This window comes from Pan troglodytes, chromosome 13 (genome assembly GCF_028858775.2).
Source record: "Pan troglodytes isolate AG18354 chromosome 13, NHGRI_mPanTro3-v2.0_pri, whole genome shotgun sequence".
Lineage (NCBI taxonomy): Eukaryota > Metazoa > Chordata > Mammalia > Primates > Hominidae > Pan > Pan troglodytes.
In genome coordinates this window covers 125358015-125373579 of record NC_072411.2, presented here as the reverse complement: position 1 = coordinate 125373579, position 15565 = coordinate 125358015, and the positions used below count along the sequence as shown (strand labels likewise).

Below are 15565 nucleotides of genomic sequence, written 5' to 3'. Positions count from 1 at the left end.
AGACCCTTTCTAGAAAGTGGTAGTAGATGATGGTCCTGACTTGATCCTGTCCATAGTGTTTGCTGCTGTGGCTGTCCAGATCCTCCTTACAGATGGGAACACTCACCCTCTCAGCTCCTGGTCCAAGTAAAACTTTGGAATTTCTTTTCAACAAAAGGACTCACTCCTTTGGCTGTCTCTCCCAAGGTCCTGCCCTCGCCCCAGGAGCAGCCCACATCTAATGGTATTGGAAGAGAGAAGAGGATAAGCCCTCTTACCACTAAGTGGAATAATGAAGGGCCATCTCAGCTCCTTCGCTCTGGTGGGGTTGGCTGAGGCCTCTGTTGCTGCTTCATCACAGCTCAATTTCTCCCCCAGCCCAATCCTGCTTCCCTCATTCTTACACAGATGTTGCTGCTGAGCACACACACCAATAAATTTTTTGCATGCAAATTTTGGTTTCAGGATTTGTCTCCCTGCAAACTCAACCTGAAGCACCATCTAAGACAGATTGGTGGTCACCTAAAGATGAACTGAATTCTCTGGGAGCCTCAGTGGAACTCAAGTGACAGCATTATAAAAAGATGGAAGTGTGCTTTCTATGTTCATTTAAAAGCCAGAGAGAAATCAGAAAATGTAGTCCGTGCAGAATCTAGAAAGTTCCTGGCACATTGTAGGTGTTCAGTAGATATTTGCGGAGTGACTGAATTAAACATCTGTTCACCATATCAGTGGGTTAAAGGATAAACTAAGGTTAAACCAGAGAGCCCTAGCCAATGGCTTTTTACTTTCCTCCAAGTGCTCTTCAATCCCCCCCTCCCTCCCCCAGGGTAGTAGGTCAGAGCACAAGTCCAGGCATCAGAATCAAGTCCTGAGGGCCACACCCACTGCTGATAGAACAATTGCACCACCAACTCAGGAGCCACTTCGGACTCCAGAAAGAGCTCTTTTTCAGGAAATAAAATAATTTGAAGAAAGCTCTTTGTTTTTCCAAATAAAAGTACTAAACCTTTGTGGATGTGTTTGTTTAAATTCAGAAATATAAATCTGGAGATTCAGAGGAGAGGAAGGTAGGAGAGGGAGGAGAAAACAGAGAGGAAAGGGAGAAGAGGGTTTGGGTGGTGTGTGCCTTTTCTTTTTTATTATTTGGTTTCGACAGGAAATGCGTGCGTCTAATGATTGGAAGCAGCTGTGGACTGTGACATCTGGGGCAAGATTGGAGCAGAAGTTCCTGCAGATGCAGCCCTTGAAGCAACTCCCTTAGCTCTTCCCCCTTCTACTATAAAATTCCCCGCACACTCTGCATTTTCTTCCCGTCTGGATTCCGGGCTTCTCCCTCTGAGTGGCAGCAACAATGTGTGAGTACTGGATGTGTGCAGGAGACTAATTTCACTTGGGAAAGTTCCAAAAGGAAAAGAACCTGTTTGAAGTGATAGTGCAGCTCAGGTGGGTCCTGAAGAGGGTGGGAGTTTGCCAGGAAATGATCTTTCCTAGCAGTGCTGTAGCTACAGTACTCCCCTGCAGCAAGAATGAACTGTATCGGTCAGCAGAGGTGAGATTCTGCAACAGTAACAAAAGACTCAAAAATCTCAAGAGTATTTCTTCTTTTCAATGCTCCTTGGCCATCAAGTGTCAGCCCTGGTCTGCCCTACCATTCCTGGACCTAAATGGAAGGAGCAACCCATACTAGGAACATTGTTGGGCTCACCAAAGAGGGAAGAGAGAGAGAGAGGTGTGGCCCAAGAGTGGCTCTTAAAGCTTCCATGTGGAAGTGCTGTGTGTCCCCTGTGCCCATATTTCAGTGGTCAATACAAATTACATGATGGCTTCCAAGTTCAACACGATGGGAATGGATAGTAAGCAGGGGGACTAAAAGTCACATGGCCAGCTAGAGGGGATTAGAAAACCAAGGCTAAGAATGGTCAAGTGACTGTCCCAGGGCCACCCAAATAAGAAGCAGCAGAGTGAGGACTGCCCAGATTCTCTGTCAGATCTCCGTGCCTAACAAAGTGCCTGGCCAATTACCTCTCTGCACTGAGAGAGGTATGCATTCAATAAATACTCCTCTGAATGAATTAAGTAAACAAACGAGTGAATGACTTACTGAATGACTATTGAAACTCAACTCTGCCAAGGTTTTGTCTTAGCAATGCTAATTTACAGGAAAGACCTATTGGCATAATTAAGTTGGAAAGTGCTGTTTGCAAAGTAACCCTGGAAGCGTCACCTTTCACAGCTTTCATGAGAACAAATCATCACTGGCAGCCATGTCAACACAAATAAGCCAAAGGAACCTTGTCAACACTGACGGTCTCCATTTTTATATTTTAAAAAAAGGCACCAGAGAGGCTGGCCAGGCTACACTCTAAGCTGGAGCCAAAAAGCTATTGCAGTCTCCTGCATTGAGACTTTGTGTTCTTTTCCATTGTGAGCGATTGAGCTACTGTGTAATATTTCCAGCCTGTCCTTCCTGTGACAGTTCAACCAAAGTTTAGTAATTTGTAAGAAAAATCTTAAATGATACCTCTTAGGTATACAATACTCTTTAGCCACAGGCTAAACTGCCTCACCTTAACCCCAATAGAAGACAATAGAAAAATCTTACTACAGTACTAAGATGAAAATAGGAATCTGCTAAGGTATTACAAAGATAGTTCATCTTTCAGCTTATTCTGAAATGATTTGTTTACTTGAGCAATTTCAACTTTTTTTTTTTTTTTTTTTTTGAGACACAGTCTTGTTCTGTCACCAAGGCAGGAGTGCAATGGCACAACCTTGGCTCATTGCAACCTCCGCCTTCCAGGTTCAAGCAATTCTCCTGCCTCAGCCTCCAGAGTAGCTTGGATTACAGGTGCCCGCCACCACACTTGGCTAATTTTTGTAGTTTTAGTAGAGACGGGATTTCATCGTGTCAGCCAGACTGGTCTCGAACTCCTGACCTCAAGTTATCCACTCTCCTTGGCCTCCCAAAGTGCTGGAATTACAGGCGCAAACCACTGCACCCGACCCACAACTTTTGAAGACAGTATTAAACATTTAAAGCTTAAAATAGTAAAAATCAGATGAAAAAGTATTCTTCTACTCCCATGTGAAAGTTTCTTTTTTCTCTAAAAAAAAGAAGAGGAAGGAGGATGAGAAGTCCATTAAAATGTTTTGTATGACATATTTGATGCAGTAATGCATGACCAACAAGAAAAGAGTGGATAAAAATCTGTTACAGGAAGTGAATCAACTTTACACAACTCTTAAACTGTCCAATGATTTTTATTTAAGCATATGAAATAAACTTGACTCTCACTAACATTTTATATATGTTATGGATCAATATTATAAACTCAGTAGAGAAGCTTAGGTTTTGTAATTTGTATGTCATCCATTGGGTCTCCCATGAAGACCTACACATAATAGGTATGTACTTATTGCAAATTAACCTGCACTAATATCCTCATCAGGGAAGTATAATTGGCAAACGTCCTTCCATTTTTGTCTATTCTTGAGGGCTCCATTATTCATCTGAAGTCTTCTTCCAAGACCTGGGGGTGTTAACAAACACAGAAGCATTTCAATTTCATAAGTCTGACTTTCTCATTTCAGAAGCCAGTGCCAATAAACCTCTTTTTGGAAGGCAAACATCAAAGGCCCACCTTTCCAGTGCTAATTACCCAAATAGAAAGAGAAACACAATTCTTAAGTGGATAACTGTTCCCAGCAGTTAGAGATCTAATCCTGGTCTTTGGTCAGGATATGATTAGTGTGTGAGTGTTGAGATATTCTGTTTATGTATTCCATGTTTGATCTGGTGTTCAGCCATGTGCCAATAATAACAACCAAAACAGTAGCATTTGTTGTGTATCTTCTATGTGCCAAGTAATCTTCTGAGTACTTTACATGTATTAAAACATTTAATGCAGCCTCTATGTTATGTCCCATGGTTCTCAGCCTTGCCAACACATTAAAATTACACAGGGAGTTTTTAAAACAAGAAACCCATATGCCCAGGGCACACTGCCTTGACCAACAAAATCAGAATCTCTGGGAGTGGACCCAGACTTTATAAATCTTCCCCAAGTGATTTTAATGTACAGTCAAGGTAATTAAAAAGTTTGACCTAGTCTAAAAACAAGGGACAAATACAGTCATGCAGCTTTAGTTAATCACTTAAGACATGGTCTATAAGCAGAAAATCTAATAGTTCCTTCTTAAGACATGCTCTCCATCTAAGTATTCAAGTGACTAGGAACTCATTTGGTCCAACTTTGGGAGTAGCTGAGGACCAGTCTTACTTCCAAGTGCCAGGTAGAGCAAGCCCTGGATCCTAACAGCCCTCTGATGGCCCTGCATCTCATTGCCACAGGCATCTATGCAACACTCTAGGGGTGCAGCTTGGTTCTTGTTGCATTGATTTTTTAATCTTGCAACTTTACTGAATGTATTAGTTCTAAGATTATTTTTGTAAAGTCTTTAGGGTTTTCTACATATAAGATTATGTCATCTGCAAACAGAGACAACAAGCTTTGGAGAGGATGTAGAGAAACAGGAGCCTACACAGTGTTGATGGGAATGTAAATTAGCACAGCCATTATGAAAAATAGTATAGAAGCTCCTCGAAAAAAAATGGAACCAACATGTAATCCAGCTATTACATTATATTACATATAATAGCCAATTCTGGCTATACAGCCAAAGGAAAGGAAATCAGTATGTTGAAGAGATATCTGCACTCCCATGTTCACTGAAGCATTCTTCACAATAGCCAAGACATGAAATCAAACTAAGGGCCCATCAACAAATAAATGGATTAAGAAAATTGTCATATATATTCATAGTGGAATACTATTCAGCCTTAAAAAGAAAAACAAGAATCCTGCATTTGCAAAAACATGGATGAACCTGAAGGACATTGTGTGAAATTAAATAAGCCAGGCACAGAAAGACAACTACTGCATAATCTCACTGATATATGGAACCTGAAAATGTCAAACTCACAGAAGCAAAGAGTAAAATGGTGGTTACCAGAGGCTGAGGGGTGGGGAGATTTGGGGAAACAAAGAGAGAGAAGCAGGATCAGAGGGCACTGGAGGGTCATACAGCGACCTGAATTTGACACCAAGTGAAGGCAAAGGGTAAGAGTCAAAAGGAAAAAGAGAAGAGCACCAAGCTTCCACCCTCGTCCTAGTGTCTGAGGCCAGGAGTTGAAGGCGTCTCTCTGTCTGCTAGTGCCAGGCACACAGTGCAACTTCAGAGGCCCCCATGGCTAGAACTGGATAGATTCTGCTAAACCCCCAAGGGTCCAATTCACTTTCCAGCCAGAATCCAGCCCAGTGGCTTTTTTTCTCAGCTGATTCAACCCTTCTTCTCATTACCCAAAGCTCCAGTACCCTTCCTACTATTCCTGCAGAGATTAATTTATCTCCAATAACCCCAGTGGGAACCAAAGCTTTCCTGTTACACACAATCAAGATGTAATTCCAAGTTATGTTTGAGTATATAGGAAGAAAGTTCAGCCATATGGACAGAAATGGCAATGATTTTAACCTGTAACTCTACCTACTAATAGCCATTGGAAGGCATCTAAAAGATGTGGATAGATTTCCTCTAAGGAGGTGCAGGCCATACCAACAAACTGCTCAACATTGCCATTTTAAAGGTATGGGAAGTAAGAGCTTGTTTCCACATACCCACCATGAGCTGAGTGAGAACAACAGGATTATGAATTGGATTCATATGTCTAAAATTGGGTCCTGCACCAAGTCCCTCGTGATGAGTAAAACTGAGAAAAAGAACCCAGAAACACATCCATGACTGCTTAATAGGATTTAAACAACTCTATCTCATTAACTTTTCAAGGGAACCCTGGCAAAGTATGAAATTTAAGCACCACTCCAGGCTGAGAACAGTTATCTGTTGTTCATGTCACTGCACCTGCCCTATACTCCAAAGACATGGGCCACAGCTGCTTCTCCCAAATGTGCCCTAGAATTTCTAAAGGGTTGGCTGGCACACAGCAGGAGGGCATTCTGGTAGTGAGGGATGCCCCTTTTGAAGCTGTGTGTGCATAGCAAGTGCCCAGTTTTTATTTAGATTGCATATTTGTTTGGAGTAGGATGGGTAGAAATTCCAACAGGGCTGAAGCCCTTCCAAGCCATATTTTTGCTCCAACGTAGGTATATCCAAAGTGAACACGAACCTCAATGGCAGAGTGAAAAGTGGCCCAATATGCTCTATCTATTGCAATGTGGGAAGCTTCTTTTTCTTGTATTTTCCTTTATTTCTGATCTTTTTTTTTTTTTTTGGCAAAAGTAAAAGGATAGAGAAGCATGAATAGAAAATTTTCTATAATAAGAATACTATCAAGAAAATCCCCAAATTCTTAAGTTGGTTAAATGTTGTGAAAGAGATTTATCAAGAAATTTAATCATCTTTAAGTATTTCTCAGAACAGATACACTTTCAGAGAATCAAGAGATGCTTACTTTCTTTTCTCAAAACTGTTGTGTTCCACTTAAGCATTTTCTTGAAGAGAAACTGCCCCAACCAAGGGAAGGTCACCAGTGCATGCCATCTTTGACATAAATGTGACTTGTTTGATTTCCTGAGAATGAAAAGCCACCAATCCATCTTATTAGCAACACATTTTGTGAATGATACAAGCATCTGCTTCTTGACAAGACTGGAGTGATTAATACCATCCGGGAAAGGGTTAATTAAATTACCGTCTATTTTCAAGCCATCCTGAAATAACCTTGTGGGAATTCTTTGAACCTGAGAAAAGTCACCAAATAAAGAAATTTGATGCGTAGTTCCCCTCACAAGGATAGTTTTGGCTATTTGGCAACAGGAAAGAGTTCTGGCAACAAAACCCTCTAAGGAGGACACTACCATAGTTGCCAATTAACAGAAAGTCATCTGGGAAGAATGCACTATTCAGAGAATACAGTTGGCAGAACCTGTGTGAACATATTTGCAGGTGAATTACTGTATGCAGTTGTTCAATGGTTTTGCCTCTGCTCTTTAGCAAGAAGGGAATTAGCAGACGCAGGATGTGATTACTACCTTTAATATTCAACTTGGAAAGTTTCAGCCGTATGTGCATCATCTCATGGATGTCCGCATTCAGTTTCTTAAAAGTCTTTCAAAATGAAAATACTATGTTAATTGATGTAAGACCACTACCCACCCTTTGGAGATACATCACCTGCTCCAGAAATTCCACTATGTACCCCCTCCCTGCACCCCAGGCTCCACACCTCCCTCAAAGCACACCCATGGTAACAAAGTCCTCCCTGCATCACAAATCAGATCACAGTGTGGAGGAATTTCCTGCTTAGACATCTTCTTCCATAATGGACTGGAAGCCTCTCCAGACTGGGAACTGGATTTCCTCCTTCTTCCTGTGTCTCCATCTGGAGCACAGTGCCTGGTACAAAGCAGGTTCTCTGCAACTGGTAGCTGAGTTCAAGTGAACTGAGACCCTTGGGGACGGGATTTCCCAGTGCTTTTAAATGTGCTTTTAAATGTGCTATTTAACCCTCCTTCCTATGTGAAATAAAAGGGGACTTTTTACAGGCATTAAATTTCCTATGAGCCATTTCTCAAAACTAAAATATGTTTATATGTGTTTTCTGCTATGCTAACCCCTGGTGTTTTCCGGTCTTCAACCAGAGCTCTTCTTCAAGCTGTGACCCATTCCTTTGTTTCAAGTGTTTTAATACTTGTTTTTTTTTTTTTTTCCATCTCCATGGTGTTTTTCCTTCTGCAAATTATTTTTCCCTTTGGACCTCCTTCCTCCAGCAGTGTACAGGCCTGTGAAAGTAAAGTTTGAAGAGTCTTCCTGATTTTTACAGGAAGCTCTAAGAAAGAAGTAGATGAATATTATCCATGTTTAAATAGGATTCATTTGTCTGGTGTTTACCTACTATTGTAGTGTTCCACTAAAATTTAATAGAAAAAGTTTCAGTGGAATACTTTGCCTTTTAATTAAAAGCCACAATTTTATCTGAATGTCAGAAATGCACTAAAGAAAATTGGCTGGAATATTTTAGGGAAGTGATTTGGAGACCTAAAATGGTGAACTAGGTACAAAGGGGAAGATGTATGATAAACTCAAAACATACTCAAAATTTAAGTGTGCCTTACAATTGTAGATTTAAATGATTCTTAATATCATATGAACCTCATTGTGTATATAATAGGAAGTTAGAATTCAAGCCCCATGAGGGCAGGGTCTATGTCTGACTTGCTACTCTCCCTAGTACTCATCAAAGCACCTGGTGCATAGCAGCCTCAATATTTGTTAAATTAATGAATATTTCTGAGTAATTAAATAAGTGGGGTTAACAGAAGTAAGTGAGTCCAAATGGATGAAAATACTACCTATTTCCCTCATACACCTCATTATACCTCATTATAGCACTGGGAATAGAAAATTGACTCAATCCAAAATAAGTCTACCAACAATTATTCAACTAACCACTGAGATCATGCAGAAGTTGTGCATAAAATAAAGATAAAAGATTTTGCCCTTGTCCTCAAGACAATTATTCTCAAGCTATGGGCTCCATACGCACACGAAATTAACAAGAGGAAAGGCAACAGATTCCTCTGTTTTTCCATTTTAAGCAGTGAGCCAAGAAAAACTATACATAACTGTTTACCTACAGGATCTGTGATATTTTATATAATGCCTATGAGGAAAAATGACTATTTCCACAGCTTTCCGTTTAAGAAATGAAGAGAGGTGGTTGGGCTTAGGATATTAGAGATGAGAAAAGCCCCAAAATTGGAATCTCTGATTTGAAGCATTTTAGCTGTATAATCTGGAATACTACCCAGTGGTAGCAGAAGTTAATGTTTATTAGGCCTAATATGAACTTTCCACTGTTCTACTATAATATTTCCACTATTGCAAGCACTTTCCACTATTCACGCACTCCTTTAACAACCCCGTTAAACAGCTGTCATTACTGTATGATTGGCATTTTACTGATTTAGACAACTGAGGCTCAGAATGCCTAACTTGCCAAAGGTTGTGCAACCACTGAGAGGCTAGCTCAGGATCTGACCACAGGTGGCCAGATAGGAGAGCCCACCCTCAGACCACCGTGGATAGTGGTGACTATGGCTTGTGCTGATTCTCAATCAGTGATATCACTGTCATTTGGTGATTCTCAATCACTGAATCTTAGTCAGTGCTAATCAGTGCCATCCCTTTTGGAGCTCCACTGAGCCTCATAACAACTTTGGGAGGATCCTTTTGATCCTCAGTTTATTGATGAGAAAACGAAGGCTCAGGGAGGTCAGGTAACAGAAGATGTAAATTACAGTGTGTGTAGCTGGTGACTCCAAATCTGGCTTCTTTCACTATAGCATGGTGCCTCTCAAATGACAAGTATGTGTCATCACTCTGTCACAAAATGTGGGGAAGGTCTATGCTTCCAGAAAGTTTTGGTCTTCAAGATGCTTGCATGAACCAAAACAAAGAGAACCACAGTTGCGGCTTACTGAGACCTTTTTTTAAATTTATGCGAATGAAATCTCTCTGGCTACCTCTCTTGCAATGCTTGATGATCTTTGGCATCTGAGCTGCCCTATTCTTGTTCCTACAGGTTTTCTAAACACTGGTAATAAGTGTGAAGAATCTAGCAGTGTCTTGGAGCACAGCAAACATTGGTGACTACATTTTGCATCCCAATGGCTATCTTAAATATGAAGAATTTTTGGTAATCTCCCTCAGAGGTTTTAGACATTAAGTTTTTCATCATAGAACAGGATCCATGCGGCTACTTTTTACATAATTCATATCATGAGGACCTGATAACATTCCAGTGACTCTTTGTAGTACCTCAAAAGAAATGAAGTTCCTTCTAAAATGCACTAGCCAGTCAAGAATACAATGTTCTGGTAAGGCTGCTGAAGGCTGCCATGTGATATCAAAGATTTCCAAAGAATATCTGAGTCATGAATCCTTCATTTAGTGATTTAAGATTATTATGAAGCATCTGACCCCCAATCCAAAATGTAAAACACTAATAAACTCTTTAAAATATTCAAGTTATACACAATTTATTATCTTAATATCCTCCTACTAATTATGCAGTTGTCATCATTCTCAAAATTAAATGACAGCTTCCTACAGTGCTGGGAAAAGAGGAAGTGCCTGACCTCGAGAAACTTAAACCACAGCAGGCATGATTCCTTCTACCTCAGTTTCCCTACATGAGAAGACTTCCTTAAAGGTGAAGTTTGGATTGGAAACCATATCGGACAGGTCCGGCTCCAACCAAGTCCCCAGAGAACTTTTTTTTTTTTTTTTTTTTTTTAAGGTGGAGTCTCCCTCTGTCGCCAGATTGGAGTGCAGTGGTGCAATCTCGGCTCACTGCAATCATCTCCGCCTCCCAGGTTCAAGCGATTCTCCTGCCTCAGCCTCCCAAGTAGCTGGGATTACAGGCGCATGCCACCACACCCAGCTAATTTTTGTATTTTTAGTAGAGACGGGGTTTCACCATGTTGGCCAGGATGGTCTTGATCTCCTGACCTCTTGATCCGCCTGCCTCGGCCTCCCAAAGTGCTGGGATTACAGGCATGAGCCACTGCACCCGGCCAGTCCCCAAAGAACTTCTACAAGTTCACCCCTCCACTCCCTACTCTCCAGTATGTTGGAATTATGCAGTCTTTTATTTTTAGAAATGTATGTGTAAAAGACCTCAAAGAATCTTCAGCTCCAGTCTCCTACTTTACACTGGTTTGTAATTTTTCTGGTTTTTGAAGATCCTAAGAACTTAATCTATAATTTTCTCTTGCTTATTAGGCTAGAGACTTATTATGGACTCCAATGGTCTAATAAAATGCTCTTTCCTGAAACTTAAACCCATTTCCTGTTGAATTCTATACAGCTGGAGAGTCGTGTTGACTTTTCGTGTCTGAAATAACAATCATGAAGCCTTCACTGCTTTTTCTTTTATGAGTCAACAACTGTCTTAGTTAAATTATTTCTGTACGCAAGTAACAGAAACCAGCTTTAATAAATGTTTAATAAAACTTCACAAGGAATTTATTATAAGGGGATATTACATTCTATATAAGGACAAGGATACACCTGAACCTCAGAAAAGGACTAAAACTATGAAATGAAGCAGCTCTGGAACCAAGGTGACTCTCCTATCAGTAACAAGTAGAGAGTTCAAACAGAGCCTGAAGCCAGACTCCCCAGGTTCAAGTCCCAGGTCCACCACAGGCTCTACCTTCAGAGAAGGGCCATCATCACAACCAGTCCTTCTTCCTCATGATCAAATCATGTATTCCTTTCTGAAACTCCTGAAGTTCCATTACACCTTGCTAAATGTTGCACTCTCTCAAAAGTATAGAACAAACTCTATGGGCAGAAAGAGAGAAGCTCAGTATTCTTCACCTGTAGAAGTCAATACTTTTCCTGGAATGAGAAATAGACCGTTTGTTCCTCTATCTAATATCACTACTTCTACTACATAACTGACCCACATGCTACACTCTCATTGAGCTTAGTAGAATTAAGACAATAGAGTCTTTTTAAAAATAGTTTATCTATTCATTTTGATTTTGAGGACAGTTTAGTTTGTGTCTTCAAGTAAGTGGTAGTGATTTGCCCTAACTGAATTTTACACTCTTTTAGAGGGTCTAATTTCTTCCTTTCCTGTCTTTCAGACTACTATCTGGAATTCGATTACTATCTTTCAGACTCTCAGCACCCTATTATTTCAGGCCATCTGAAAACTCAACAACTACATTCTTGATGCCATTCTTCAGCTGCTAATCCATCTTCAAGGTTGATCACCCACAGCATATATGACAGATGTCATACAAAGCAGATGGCAATTGCCATCAGCACCAACCCCTTTTATCCTTTCTGCCAAAGGCTTACAAACCTTATGGTAATCTTCAATGAGTCACAGCCTTGTATAATCCCTCCCTGTGAATGTGGGCAGAACTTGTGACTTACTTCTAGCCAATAAAATATGGCAATGGTGATGAGATGTTACCCCCATGATTATGTGACATTACATGAAACACTGTTTCAGCACACTGGAGTAAGATTCTCTTGCTGGCCTTAATGAACTAAGCTGTCATGTTGCAAGGGAATCTATCAGAGGTCCACATAGCAAGGAATGGGAGTGGCCCCTAGGATCTGACAGTGTCCCCAGCCACTGTCAGCCAGCAGGAAAATGAGGACCTGAGTCCTACAACCCCAAGGAACTGAACTCGGTCAACAATCTCAAAAGCTCAGAGGAAAACTCTGGCTCCAGGAAGGAATGCAACCCAGACAGCAACTTCATTTCAGCCCCATGAGTTCCTGAGCACAGAATCCAAGTAAGCCATGTCTGGACTCCTAACTCATGGTAAATGCAAATTATAAATGAATGGTGTCTTAGGCCACTGAATTTGTGGTAATTTGTTATGCAGCAAGATAAAACTAGTGAAGCATTCATCTCCTCCCCATCCATTCCCTAACCTTCCATGACCCCTCCCTATGCTGAACACGCAATAAATCAACGCCCGCCTTAGCTGATCATTAAAACATAAGGAAGGGAGGTGATATTGACTGAGCACCCATGATCTGCCAGACACAATACAAAATCTCTTTTAATTCTATGAGGTAGGTATTGCTGACTTCGCTAATGTTTCATTTTCTTATCTGAAAACTAGGTGTCATGGACTGAATTGTATCCCCCTCCTAAAAAATTTATAGGTTGAAGCCCTAACCCTCAATGTGACTGTATTTGTGGAAAGGGCCTATAAGGAGATAACAAAGGTTGAAGGGGTCATAAAGGTTGTGCCCTAATCCAACAGGACTGATAGCCTTACAAGAAGAAGAGACACCAGAGAGCTCTCTCTTTGTGTGCACAGGGAAAAGACCATGGGAGAACACAGAGAGAAGGCATCATCTGAAGCCGAGGAGAGAGGCTTGCCAGAAACAGACCCTGCTGGCACCTTGGTCTTGGACTTTCAGCCTCCAAAATGGTGAGAAAATAAATTTCAGTTGTGTAAACCACCCAGTCTGCAGCATTTTGTTATGGCAGCCTGAACAGACTAATACACTGGGGATAAGCATTTTGACCACAGTTACCCATTAAGACAGACATGGAGGCAAATCATGTCACCACCCTTCCCGCTTCCTGATTATCCATCTTTGTGTCAGTAGATATTAACTATGAGGGTCTATAGCATTGACTCTTTTTTCTCTACTTCCTTCTCCTCTTCATGCTCATACAATATCTTGATTATCAAGCATTGTCTTTAAGGTAGGGATAGGAAAGAGTGTTCCAATTTAATTCCAAGTAGCTCCAGCCCAACTCTGATCCTGACAGGTCGACCAAGTAATGCTCTGATAGGAAATGCCTTCCCTGGATTTCTCAGGCAGGCCCTCAATCTTCCCACTCTTTTAGTTGCTGTGTGATATTCTGAAATTGTTCTTTTATAATCCTAATTTTTCTCTGTGCCTCATTTTCCTCATCTGCATATTGAGGAAAATTATGGCCCCTATCTCATAATGTTGTAGTGATAATAAGTTAGTCTAAACAAAGGATTTAGCACTCTCACTGGTACACCAAATGCACTTTGTAGGTGTTAGCTGCTCTTCTCATTTTCAATGAAACAGAACACTTTATTTCTAAGCAGCTCCAGTGAAATACTTCATTGCCCCAGACAAAGAGCTATAGCAATATCCCTTCCTATTTGGTAATCATCCTAAACTGTCTGTGGGGTTTCACATCTTCTTGTCACAAAACCATCCACCAAAACACTACTATGCATTCACACTGGTAATCTAGTGGGTCACAACTTTGGTATCCTATAAACCCAGTTAGACTCTCCCCAATTCCCTACGCCCCTCCCCAGCCCCTTCCAGGGAGGCAGTTTCCTTGTAACTCTTGCATTTCTGAGTGTCCTGGGAGCATAGCACTAACTGTGTTTTCACCCTGGACTATCTTTTGAAGGATGTCTGTATAGTAAGCAGCATTGCAAGATAGAGATAGTGACAGCCTCCAGAGTAAAGGGAAGATTTGCCTACTGCCCAGCATAGAAAAGATGATGTCTCTCTCCAGAGAAAAGGGGAGGTTTGCTAGCAGCCCTAAGATTCAGGTTCCCTAAGCCAAGGGTTCCTCAGGTGTGAGGTCAGCCCACTGAATGCACAGCATTCACCTGGGTCCCTCCACATCAACCCCATAAGACATGGAGGGGCAGGTGACCAATATAAACATGATGTTTATGCTTCTTGCTCTGCCATGAGTGAATAATAACATCTTTTGTCTCTGACATAGGAGTCTCATGTCTTCTGCCATCATCCCCAGGGCTGGCAGACAAACTTGTTAACTTGTAAATGGAGTAAAATCTCAGATCCTTCACATTCCTTAACACCCTGTCAAGAACAAACCAGCAAAACAGACACATATATAATTCTTCCAGCTCCACCCTGGCACCCTATATCCCCTGAAGGCTATTAGGAACAACATTGGGATGCAATAGTCCAGGGTGTAAAATGTGATAACTCACTCAGAAAAAACAAAGAAGCCTGGCCAGTGTGGCGAAACCCCGTCTTGACTAAAAACAAAAAAACAAAAACAACAACAACAACAACAACAAAATAGCTGGGTGTGGTGGCGCATGCCTGTACTCAGCAGGCTGAGGTGGGAGAATCACTGAACTCGGGAGGTGGACATTGCAGTGAGCTGAGATTGCGCCACTGTACTCCAGCCTAGGTGACAGAATGAGACCCTATCTCAAAAAAAAAAAAAAAAAAAAAAAAGAAGAAGAAAAAAGAACAAGCAAAGAGCTGTTGAGAATTAGGCAGCTTTTTGCTTGTAGGCCCCTTGAAACTACCTCCACTGGTTTTTGAGTGAAGGACATAGGGTTGCAATTTTGTGTAATGTCTTCCACTATTAACACATGGGTACTTCTGTGTTCTTTCAGATTCTTCAGGAGCTTTTCCCTGGTTTTTAAGAAACTTCCCAATTAAGGAGTACCTAAACCAATGTATACCAACAACTAAATTATCCTGGTAAGCAACTCATCATTGATGATATCAAACACTCAGCTTTTTAAAGTTTTCTTAACTACTAGCCACTTCTAGCCATTCTAGCATGACTGTATTTTCATTTAATGAATCAAGATGCCTTTAGCTCAGGTAACAAAAACCATCGTTCAAACCATCTTAAACAAAAGACGAATTTATTCTCTCTCTCTTTTTATCTCTCTCTCTCTCTCTCTCTCTCTCTCTCACACACACACACAAACACACATACAGTCCCGAATTCAGCTAAGATGGGCTTCAGATGTGCTGTATCAGGACTCTTGCTCTATTTCTCTGTAATTCTTGTGGCTCAGCCCTTGTTCCACTATAAAAAATGGCTACAGAAACTTAAAGCATCATATACAGTTAACTTTATATCCAGAGAAGAAAGAGGATTTTTGTTTCAGGAGAAGAAAAGTTTCCCAGCCACATGTAATATACTTCTTAACATCCCACAGTCCAGAATCTAGGCCCTCCCCACCCCATTTTTAAACTAATCACTGGCAAGTGGAACAGGCGGCTTTTGGTTCAGACTCCTCATCATTTT

General features: G+C 41.0%; 1 long non-coding RNA gene across 1 annotated transcript in view; it reads left to right on the top strand.

Moving 5' to 3' along the window:
* The window catches only part of LOC112208405 (uncharacterized), a 51748-nt gene extending 36748 nt beyond the window's left edge, over positions 1-15000 (top strand). Inside the window, exons 3-4 of the long non-coding RNA XR_002942884.3 lie at positions 12858-12971; positions 14919-15000. This is a non-coding gene — a long non-coding RNA (uncharacterized LOC112208405). The remainder of the gene's footprint in view (positions 1-12857; positions 12972-14918) is intronic.
* Positions 15001-15565: the final 565 nt, after the last annotated feature.